The sequence below is a fragment of the Labeo rohita genome, chromosome 24 (assembly GCF_022985175.1).
Source record: "Labeo rohita strain BAU-BD-2019 chromosome 24, IGBB_LRoh.1.0, whole genome shotgun sequence".
NCBI classification, from domain to species: Eukaryota; Metazoa; Chordata; class Actinopteri; order Cypriniformes; family Cyprinidae; genus Labeo; species Labeo rohita.
In genome coordinates this window covers 1401469-1413786 of record NC_066892.1, presented here as the reverse complement: position 1 = coordinate 1413786, position 12318 = coordinate 1401469, and the positions used below count along the sequence as shown (strand labels likewise).

The following is a 12318-nucleotide window of genomic DNA, read 5'->3' as shown; positions in this document are numbered from 1 at the left end:
TTTACTAAAAAGAAAATGCACTGTACCATTTTTACTTTATTTTATATAAAATACATATTTTACATAACAGGTTTTACCCTAAATTTGATATCAAATTGAAGCCTTATGTCTAAATAAGTTATGTTCCAAATTTGAAGTTGATACGAAAAAAATTGAGGTTCCTGTAAAGTTTGTTTGGGGCGTTATACCACAAACAGCCACTGGGTGCCATACAAACTCTACAGAATTTTTTAAAATGCATTTTTCTGTCACAAACGTCTAAATTTCTCTGTCAGGTTTACTTCTATCACAAAATAACCACCAAATATCATATCCTGAGACTCAGACCTTTCCAATGACATGTTTTTTGTTAAGATTATAAAAAGTTTGGATTCTAAAAGACCATAATGCATTTTGTAATATGACACTTGACACTGCTGCTAAGGGGGAGGAGACCGCCAAAAGGTTTTACAGGACCATTTCCATGGTACCGCATTGTCCGATTTCAAAATGGTTTTCATAGGACGATTCTTGGGCTTCTAAGCTTTCAAATGATATATAATTTATGATGATTACTAAAATATTTGATAGAGAAAAAGAACAACGAAAAAAAGAGCACCAAGTGTCCCACAGGTGGGACGGTGACAGTTAAAGGGTTAAATTATGCCTGCTCTATCGCAATTTAGGTCCTAGTATCAAGCATACAGTTGTAATTAATATGTAAATGCATTTACACCATCTCTGAACAGTCTGTATCGACACCTGAATGCCACTTCAGAAGCGCTTCTGTGCCACCTTTGCAGTGTAAATGCAATGTAAATTTGGCATAAGAGTCTTTACACAGATTGTTTAATCCTGCTCAGAGTTATCTTAAATGTAGTAGTATTAATATACTTTGATACAATGAAGTGGGTCAGAGCAGGCATAATATAATCTGGCTTTTATGCTGCATTATGCCTTTACACTGAATTTGGAGCACACAGAGCACAAAGCAGCTTTAACTGGAGGCATCTTTACACAGCCATACTAAATGATGACCTCTCAGACACATCTAATCCTAGTATCAAAGCATACAGTTGTAATTTATGCCACCTCTGAGCAGCATTAAACAGTCTGCGTAAAGACACCTAAATGCCACTTCAGAGGCGCTTCAATGCCACCTTTGCAGTGTAAATGCAATGTAAATTTGGCATAAGTGTCTTTACACAGATTGTTTAATCCTGCTCAGAGTTATCTTAAATGTAGCAGTATTAATATACTTTAAAACTAGGTTCTTGTGGGTCAGAGCAGGCATAATATAATCTGGCTTTTATGCTGCATTATGCCTTTACACCGAATTTGGAGCACACAGAGCACAAAGCAGCATTAACTTGAGGCATCTTTACACAGCTGATTTAAGGATGCTCTGTGCCTGCTTAAATTATGTTTAAGAACGAAATGCAGCATCAAAACCAGACTAAATTATACCTGCTCTGACTCACCCACCTCAGAACCTAAGGTGTCTTAACACAGCCAAGTTTAGGCTGCTCTTTGCCAGATTAAAATTCGATGTAAAGGCGCAATGCTGCATAAAAAAAAAAAAAAAAAAGATTACATTTTGACCTCTCAGACCCACCTCAGCCCTAGGATTAAAGCATACAGTTGTAATTGCCATAGAAATGCTTTTATCCCACCTCTGAGCAGCATTAAACAGTCTGTGTAAAGACAAATGCCACTTCAGAAGCGCTACAGTGCCACCTTTGCAGTGTAAATGCAATGTAAATTTGGCATAAGTGTCTTTACACAGATTGTTTAATCCTGCTCAGAGGTAACTTAAATGTAGCAGTATTAATATATTTTGATAGGTTCTGAAGTGGGTCTGAGCAGGCATAATATAATCTGGTTTTTATGCTGCATTATGCCTTTACACTGAATTTGGAGCACACAGAGCACGAATCAGCAATAACTTGAGGTATCTTTACACAGCTGAATTAAGACTGCTCTGTGCTTGCTTAAAATTAAGTGTAAAGATGCAATGCCACATCAAAGCCAGGCTAAATTATGCCTGCTCTGACCCACCCTTAGAACCTAAGGTGTCTTTACACAGCCAAGTTAATGCTGCTCTGTGCCTGCTTGAAATTCAGTGCAAAGATGCAATGAACTGACCTCAGCCCTAGTATTAAAGCATACAGTTGTGATTGCTGTGGAAATGCATTTATGCCACCTCTAAGCAGCATTAAAAAGTTTGTGTAAAGATACCTAAATACCACTTCAGAGGCGCTTCTGTGCCACCTTTGCAGTGTAAATGCAATGTAAATTTGCCATAAGTGTCTTTACACAGATCGTTTAATCCTGCTCAGAGTTATTTTAAATGTAGCAGTATTAATATACTTTGATACTAGGTTCTTGTGGGTCAGAGCATGTATAATATAATCTGGCTTTTATGATGCATTATGACTTTACACCGAATTTGGAGCACACAGAGCACAAAGCAGCATTAACTTGAGGCGTCTTACACAGCTGATTTAAAGCTGCACTGTGTCTGTTCACAATTCAGTATAAAAATGCAATGCCACATTAAAGCCAGACTAAATATGCCTGCTCTGTCCCACCTCAGAACCTAAAGTGTTTTTACACAGCCGGGTTTAGGCTGCTCTTTGCCAGATTAAAATTCAGTGTAAAGGTGCAGTGCTGCATAAAAGCCAGATTAAATGTTGACCTCTCTGACCCACCTCAGCCGTTATATCAAAGCATGCAGATGTAATTGCCGAAGAAAGGCATTTATCCCACCTCTGAGCAGCATTAAACAGTCTGTGTAAAGACACCTAAATGCCAAAGGAAAACTAGTGTCTCCTTATTTGCAATACATTTATATTCAATAATGCATATACTCAATGAATATGTCTTTACACAGCTGAGTTAAGGTTGCTGTGTGCCTGTTTAAAATTATGTTTAAGGATGAAATGGAGCATCAAAACCAGACTAAATTATGCCTGCTCGGACTCACCCGCCTCAGAACCTAAGGTATCTTTACACGGCCAAGTTATTGCTACCTTGTGCCAGCTCAAAATGCAATGAAAACACCTTAGCCCTAGTATTTAAGCATAGTTGTAATTGCTGTGGTAATGCATTTATGCCACCTCAAAGCAGCATTAAACAGTTTGTGTAAAGACACCTAAATGCCAAAAGAATTTTATTGCCCTTATTTGCAATACATTTATATTCAATAATGCATATACTCAATGAAATCAGATGCAAGCAACACATTTCTACAGTAAGTATATAAACTATTAACTGTAAATAATGATGCATTTCTCACACTGATGTTTGAATTAAATAATGCATAATTAAAATCACTAGATTTCTGAAACACAACCAACTTGTCCTGCGATACTTTCTCCGACCAACAGATGGAGTTATGAACTCATATTCCACATCATTCACACTCCGCTTAGTTGAACAAACTTCATAAATAGTCACAGACATATTTTTATTTGATAATTCGACAAATTGTTTTACTCTCCAGTCGATATGTGTGAGCTAAACAACTTAATGCAGTGCATTATCACCTATATAAGCAATGACGTAGCACTGCGTATGCACCTTATACTGGGTATTTTATATGTTATAAAGATGGCATTTGCATGCATATAAATTGCCTGTGTCTAATTCTGCATAAATGCCATGCATACATCACATTTACAGTAATTACACCCAAATCCTGAGTGTTAAGAACACAGCGCGCTTAATATAATGTTGCAAGCGAGGAGGAAAAAAACAACAGGCAAAACCTATATGACAAAACATGATGCACTTTATTCACTTTTTGCCCAAACTGTGTTTTAAAGCGTCTGGAGCAGATGGTGTTCGTGGAGGAGGCGGAACATCGAACAACTGGCTCACTGCTGCTCTCAGATCAGTTCAGTCTGAGATACACATGAACATACAGGAGAACACAGCTCTGCTTTTCCAACAGAGTCGCAACTTCATGCGCTGGAGTCTCTATGTGTTTGTAATTGGGAATTGCGGATCAATGGCACAGCGACAGGACAGACATTCGGGATGATGTGAAAGAGGGAATTTAATGGTCTTTTCTGCCTCCTGAACGCGTGGATTCACTTCAGACTGAACTTGGAACATTAAATGCGCAACTTGTTTTTGATTGCTGGGGATTTTCATGATGGCTTTCCTGTGGCTCTTTCTGTTGATCAGAGGAAATGTGTGAGCACTTGCGCACATACAGCTGAACAGAAGCGAAGTTTTACATGTAAGTCGCTTGCTTTGATTATTATTCATAATTTTTGATTCATTTTACAGACAAAATGCCAAAACTTTTTAATTCTTTCATCGCGAATAACACATGCGTTCTTGAAAGTGCTTGATTATGCAACCAAAATAAAATAGAAACACAACATGCCACACATTTAAAATTCAGATTTGAAAGAAAACAGTCTAAATGAAATGAAATGATTGCTGCACGGTCTGGTTTTGTTAAATGACAACGTTCTGTAATTGTCTGCTTTAATAAGTGGATTATTTCGGGGGGAAATCATATTTTAAAGGATATTTTTGACGCTGTTGATTCCTAATGACGCAATTAAATCAGAAACATTTTTCTCGTTGATAATGGCGTTATACTTTAACACAATATACATACCAAGCGTGCTTGTTTAATCACATCAGATCCGATTTCTGTTATTCTGAACGCTGTTAGTTTGTGTGTGTGTGTGTGGTTTACAGGAACATGAACAGGTGTGTGAATGTCGCTGTTTTTATTTTTTGTTTGTTTTTTTAAGCGTCTACCGCCTGTGCGCGCTGTTTTTAACACTACTGGCAATTTAAAAGTAGTTAAACTTATAAAAAATATTTTTGATTTGATTCTATTGTGATTAAACTAAAAAGAAAACGCGCGCCTTGCTGTCTTTAAAGGTCAGGAGAAGCGCGGGCGCAAAAACGCGCCTTATTTCACCGGCGCGCGAAATCTTCGCGCTCTTGTCCAAGGTGCTGAAAACACGCTAACGTCAGAAATGAGGTAAAAAATCTCACACGACATTCATTTACATGTTTAATTCGACTACAATAATAAATCGTCAAATATTATAGGTAAAAACGAAGATAAAACGCTGATGTTAACAACAACGCTATGACAACCGTCACCAACAATTAGCTAATGCGAAATATTGGTGTCTACAATGCTAATAATCACCATTACATGTACAATTCAGTTCAAATCGCTTAAAATGAAGTGTTATTACACATAGTGTAAAAAAATGAAATGTATATGGGTCTGTTTGTACCTGATTTGAATCTTAAAAATACTTTAATTTGTGTAACGTCATGTTAGAGATATGAAATTATATTTCTCACTGGAAATATTAATATAAACATAAACTTTTGAATTAATTTAGATGTTATAACACGGCCTCTGTTGTTCTGTACCGTAACATTCAACGTAAATAATAATAATAAGGTTCAAATCATTGTTTTGCTAAAGATACTTACATGGACAATTGACGTACTAGCATTTTTGTTTATTTAAAACAAGTGCCTTGTATAATATGATGTATGAGAGCGCATATGTGTGTGTGTGTGAGCTGTGGATAAACAGAGGAAGTGATCGTAACAGAGACAGCAATGCTAGATGTGATAATTCTCTGTGATTTACTAGTTATTTGCATTTATTCAAAAGGCCCGTGTTAAGAATCATCGCTCATGCCACATCACCCTAATTATGATGAACGGGGAGTCATCTGTCATATTGTCAATTGGTGATGTATGATCTCTGGGGATCTTGCTTCTGTCTGTTCTGATTGGCTGCGGCTGACAGGCTGACACTGTGATTAAAAAGACTATTGCTGTTTGAATTGATCCAGACTCTGGACTGGATCAACCAGGAACCGTTAATATAGAGTAATATAGAGTAAAGCATGATGCTTAAAGGAACAGGACACCCAAAAATGAAAATTTGTTGAGAATTGACTCACTCAAGCCATCCAAGATCATCAGATTTAGAAAAATGTGTCATTTTGTCACCGTCGCACCAATGGATCCTCTGTAGTGAATGGGTGCCATCAGCTGATAAAAACACAATAATCTACACTGTAAAAACAATTTGTTGAGTCAGCTTAAAATAATTTGTAACCTGGCTGCCTTAAAATTTTAAGTTCAGTCAACTCAAAAAAAGTTTATTCATCTTGAAATGTTAAATTATACTAAGTGACAACTTAGATATTTGAGTTGAATCAACTTAAAATTTTAAGGCAGCTGGGTTACTTACCCATCTGTTAAGTTTAGCAAACACAAATATCTAAGTTGTTACTTAGTACAGCTTAACATTTCAAGTTGACTAAACTTATTTTAGTTGACTGAACTTAAAATTTTAAGGCAGCCAGGTTACAAATTATTTTAAGCTGACTCAACAAATTGTGTTTTTTATTTTTTACAGTGTACAAGTAATCTACACAACTCCAGTCCGTCAGTTAACATCTTGAGAAGACAAAAGAAACAACTGAAGATGTTTTTAACTAAAATGCAAGAACATAATCTATAATAACGCTTCCTCCAGTGAAAAAGTGGTCTGGTCTGAATCAGGAGAGAAATCTGTACAGATCAAGCAACGTCCAGAAACAGTCCAAAATAGCTCTAAACAAATATGTGACCCTGGGTTTTTGTTATTGAGATATATACATGATCTATAATAATAAATAATATTATAAGCTTTCCATTGAAGTATGGTTTGTTAGGATGGACAATATTTCACCAAGATACAACTGTTTGAAAATTTGCAATCTGAGGGTGCAGAAAAATCTAAATATTGAGAAAATCGCATTTAAAGTTTAAAATTAAGTTTTGATATATTTACGGTAGGAAATTTACAAAATATCTTCATGGAACATGATCTTTATCTAATCTCCTAATAATTTTTGGCATAAAATAAAAATGTATAATTTTGACCCCCTATAGTGTATTTTTGGCTATTGCCACAAATATACCCGTGCTACTTAAGACTGGTTTTGTGGATTGCGTGTGGATTTTGATGTGAGAGACAGCAGGAGGTGAACTTTTTCACTGGAGGAAGTGTTATTATGGACTCGTATTGCAATGATTTAATGATTAATTTGTTTCTAACAAACACACATCTTTTGGCTTCTCAAGATATTAACTGATGGGCTGGAGTGGTGTGGATTACTTGTGGATTATTGTGATGTTTTTATCACCTGTTTGGACTCTCATTCTGACAGCACCCATTCACTGAGCATGTTACATAATGCCAAATTTCCTCAAATCTGTCGATACAGAAACAACTCATCTACATCTTAAATAGCCTGTGGGTGAGGACATGTTTGCAAATCTTCATTTTTGGCTGAACTACTCCTTTAAATCCTGTTTTGTTGGTCTTGATCTCTTGGTTTTGAGAAGCAGCGATCGCAGTGCTGAACGCTGTGCGACTGTGGCAGCGGCGCTGACCTTGGAATCATTATTTGTTTTGCCACTCATAATTTATTTGTGACAAGTGGCCTATGGCCTCATCTATTCTCATCTAAGCAATCTGAGACAGTTTTTGTCCCCTGTGTGGACGCACACTCGACTACGCTGTTGTTTCTTCCACACTTTGTTTCTCTCGTAACCCAGCTTGACTTCAAAACGTCCACTTTATTCTGCTATTACGAAAACAATGACAAGCAATGTTTCATTTTGACATAATTTGGTCAAAACCGGGATCTCAGAGCGTTCCGGCACAATGGGGGAGAGAGTTTTGGTCTGTCACTGAGCCAAATTTAACACGCCTCTCATTAGATCAGCGCAGAGTGAAGCCATTAGACTTGAAACTATACATTAGGGCTGCTGTTGGGCTACACTGCACCCACTGCTAGTTTGACCTAATGATAAACAGTTATCAGCTGCTGGGGGTCGGGGAGGTTGTATAAGCTGTCAGCAGATCTTTCTTCATCCCCCGGAGCTGAAAATGGATTAGCAACAGAAGCTCCTGTATGGGGGAAATACAGAATTGGAGCAATTAATGAATAAGTGATAAGCTAGTGTGCACTTCGGGTAGAGATGACCAGCGGTGCTAAAACATATATGTGACCCTGGACCACAAAACAAGTCATAAGGGTCAATTTTTTTCAAATTGAGATTTGTACATTACCTGAACAGCTGAATGAATAAGCTTTCCATTGATGTATGGTTTGTAGAATACAACTCTTTGAAAATCTGGAATTTGATGGTGCAAAAAAAAAAAATAAATAAATATTGGGAAAATCACCTTTAAAGTTGTCCAAAGGTTCTTAGGAATGCATATTACTAATCAAAAATGTAGTTTCGATATATTTACGGTAGGAAATGTACAAAATATTTTAATGGAACATGATCTGTACTTAGTATCCTAATGATTTTTGGCATAAAAGAAAAAACAATAATTTTGACCCATATAATATATTGTTGGCTATAGCTACAAATATACCCGTGCTACTTATGACTAGTGTTATGGTCCCAGGTCACATATATTTCCAAATTTTTTGGCCTTTTTGGAAATATACATATATATATATATATATATATATATATATATAAATAAATAAATATATATATATATATATATATATATAATTTTTTTCAGCCTTTTCATAAGTGGTCAAATTTACATAATATGTAGTTTAAGCAGTTTTTTTTTTAAGATCATGTTTCATGAAAACATTTTGTGAATTTCCTAACGTATATATATTAAAACTTAATTTTTGATTAGTAATATGCATTGCTAAGAACTTCATTTGGACAAATTTAAAGGTGATTTTCTCAATATTTTGTTTTTTGCACCATCAACTTCCAGATTTTCTTCTAGAAATAGTTGTATCTCGGCCAAATATTGTCCTAACAAACCATACATCAATGAAAAGCTTATTTATTCAGATTTTCAGATTTAAAAAAAAAATGACCCTTGTGACTGGTTTTGTGGTCCAGGGTCACACACACACACACATATATATGTATATATATATATAGGTTAATATTCTAAAATTCTGAAATAATCGAAATTCTTGTTAAAGTTAAGTCTAGTCTCTTGACCTGTTTGGTCAGTCTGTAAACAGACCCATTTATCAGTGTTGAAAACACTTGTTGTGCCATTTAGGCCGTAGTGACCTTTGACCTCTGGGCGGTCAAAAACTGACCCGTTAAAGTGACCCATATTCAGGCTACAAGGACAGCTGTGTACCTACCGCAGCGTAATTGTTGTGTCATTTATTGGTGTCATCAAAAAAGACACTTGATGAGTCACCTTCATACCCACCTTCCTCACTGAAAATGACCTGCGCTGTCCGGGGATTTGTAACCCGGTCTAAGTTTAGTTGCTGGACCCTTTTTATCCATGCGCACAGAGGTAGAAAGCCCACATTAGCGAATGGCCGCCCACTAATCTGGGCTTTGAATGAAGCCCCGAGGGAATGTGGACCCTGCTGTAAAGCCCCTTTCATTGATTAGGCCGTTCCAGCGCTTTCCTGGTGAAGTCACAATCACACTTCAAAAGGACCCGGGCTGCTCTTAAATAACTTGGGTGAATCTCTTGAAAACTCTCAAGGATGTGTCATAGCTGACAACAAAATCATAACTATGACATCATTTATAATTAAATAAAGGGTTAAGCCTGTTTTGGGACCTTTAAGATTGCTATTATTTTCACAAAATCTCATTGTAATAATGCAAATAAGAATTTGTAAAGATACATAGTAACACTTTACAATAAGGTTCCATTAGTTAACATTGGCTAATGCATTAACAATCATTAACTAACAATGTGCAATGCATTTGTTACTGAATTTTTGTAAAATCTTTGTTCATATATCAATATTTATTGTTTGTTGTTTTGTTTTTAGTTCAAATATTTTTCATTGTTAGTTCATGTATGTTAACTAATGTATGGATTTACAAATGGAACCTTATTGTAAAGTGTTACATAAAAAAATTAACAGATGCATTTTATGATTTTAATAATTTATTAACATTAAGGTCAATGAATACTTTAGAAGTAGTTTTCATGTTACTTCATATTAACTAATGCAACCTTATTTATATTAATATTAATATTAACAAATAAAATATTTGATTTTAATAATGTATTATTAAATGTTGAAAGTAAGATGAACTAAAATTAATATTTTTCATTGTTAATTTTTTGTTAACTAATATATTAATTAACAAATGCAAACTTATTGTGAATTGTTACAGATAATTTTGATTTTAATAATTTAACATTAACTAAGATTAATAAATGCTTTAGAAATCGATAAATAAAATAATAAAAAAAATAAATAAATAAAATAATAATAATAAAAACAGATACTGATAATATTTACTGTGCTGAAAAAACAAACAAACAAACAAAAAACTATTATAAAATATTTTTTATAATAAATATTTTATTTATTATGGCAATATTTGTCATATTACATTGCTTAACAAAAAAATTGTTTAACAAAAAAGAATCACCCTATTGCATAATCACTTAAATTGTGGCAATAATAATTGCAAATAAATAATTTATTAAGGCAAATTTTTTTTGGTTTAACCAAAAAAAAAAAAAAAAAGAATTGTATTACAGGATCTCTTAAATTAAGGTATTAATAATAATTTTTCATTGTTATTTCATGTTACTAATGTAGATGACCACTGTTAACTAATGCAACCTTATTGTAAAGTGTTGCTGATATTATTAACAGATGCATATTTTGATTTTAATAATTTATTACCATTAGCTAAGATTAATAAATGCATTAGAAGCATTTTTCATTGTTCATTCATGTTAACTAATAGATAGATTAATAAATTAAATTTTATTGTTAAGTGTTTTCAGATACATTATTGGTAGTATGTGCTGTATTTTAATTTATTTTATTCAATATTATTAAAAATTATAAAAAACATTGTGTCAAGCTGTCATTAAAATTTGTAGTTAAACATCTTTAAAAAATGCAAACAAATCTTAAAGGTCATAAAAAGGTAATTATTTCATGCAAAATATATTTTGCTATTTTCTGTTGATTTTGGGGTGAAATATGACCCAGACGTCTTCATATACAGGCAGATATCTTCAACATGTCACATAAGAGCAGATCTTGTGCTACTGGTTTAAACTGTCCTTGAACCCTCAGCGTTTCTTGCGGACTGAACTCAAGGAAAAAGGTTAACGCTACTCTTTGGCACAAAAGATTTGTAGCTTTGCTCCTATCAATCACCGTTACGAGGTTGCAGAGGTTATGTTGCAATCGGGGTGTCTCTCTGTCCGTGTCAGCGCTGTGATGTCTCTTCGGGGCCGGTGTCACAGTGAAACAGCATACTGTACCTCGGTCCATCTTTAATGGGCTCTTCCTGGGCCGTCTTAGAGAAAATGCAGCGAGCCATTAGCGTAATGCAGTGATAGCTGCATAATGCGATCATCTGTGTAACAGGAACTTAAGCGATGCATGATTCATGTTTCATATTGCGAGAACTCGACTGCGGTTTAATGCGTATAGTCATGCGGTGGGCTACAGGACGTATGCAGTCGCAGTCGAGCTGTTTCGTATGGAAAATCTGAAACTCTTATGACTATTTGTGGCAGGTATATCATTACAAATGACCCCATGCGGGTCAGTTTCACTGAATCCGTCGTGACGATGCAGGATCATTAAGATTTGTCTCATTTTTTTCATGACAGTTCTCATTACTGTAATGCAAGACACAAATCTCATTAAAAAAATCTAATTTTCTTTACTGTGATGTAGAAAAATAATGGTATATTACTTGCAATTTCAAATTAATTATCTATTATTTAAGTATTTTATATAATACCTTGATTGTATACTGGTGTAACCAAAAATAATCAGTGTATAACAGAATCACTTAAAGTGTGGCAGGAATCATTTAAAACTTATATGACAAATTTTCATTGCTGTAATGCATGAATAAAATCTAGTGTAAAAATAAAATAAAAATAAAAACTTAAATTGTGTCGGTAATATTTAAATTTATTATGGTAATATTTATCATATTACCTTGACTGTATACTGGTTTAACCAAAAATATTCACTATATTGCATAAATATTAATTGTCTGGACACATTATTACAGTAATGAGAAAATGTGCTTAATTGTAATAAAAAAATAAAAATAAAAAAAAAATAAAAATGGATCAAAGAGAGCCATCATTTTTCTAATTTCCTAAAACAAAACAGAATAATACTGATAATATTAACAGTTACCGATAATATTACTGTGATGCAAAAACAAAGCTTAAATTCTAAAATCTGTAATAATTAATTTTTTTAATACTAAATATTTTATTTATTATGGCAATATTTGTCATTATACCTTGATTGTATACTA

At 34.2% G+C, this 12318-nt stretch overlaps 1 protein-coding gene across 1 annotated transcript in view; it reads left to right on the top strand.

Annotated features, from left to right (window-relative positions):
- The first annotated feature begins 3888 nt into the window (after window positions 1-3888).
- The window catches only part of scn5lab (sodium channel, voltage gated, type V-like, alpha b), a 187696-nt gene continuing 179266 nt past the window's right edge, over window positions 3889-12318 (top strand). The window contains exon 1 of the mRNA XM_051098619.1: window positions 3889-4225. The gene's annotated coding sequence lies outside the window, so the exon portion shown is untranslated. The remainder of the gene's footprint in view (window positions 4226-12318) is intronic.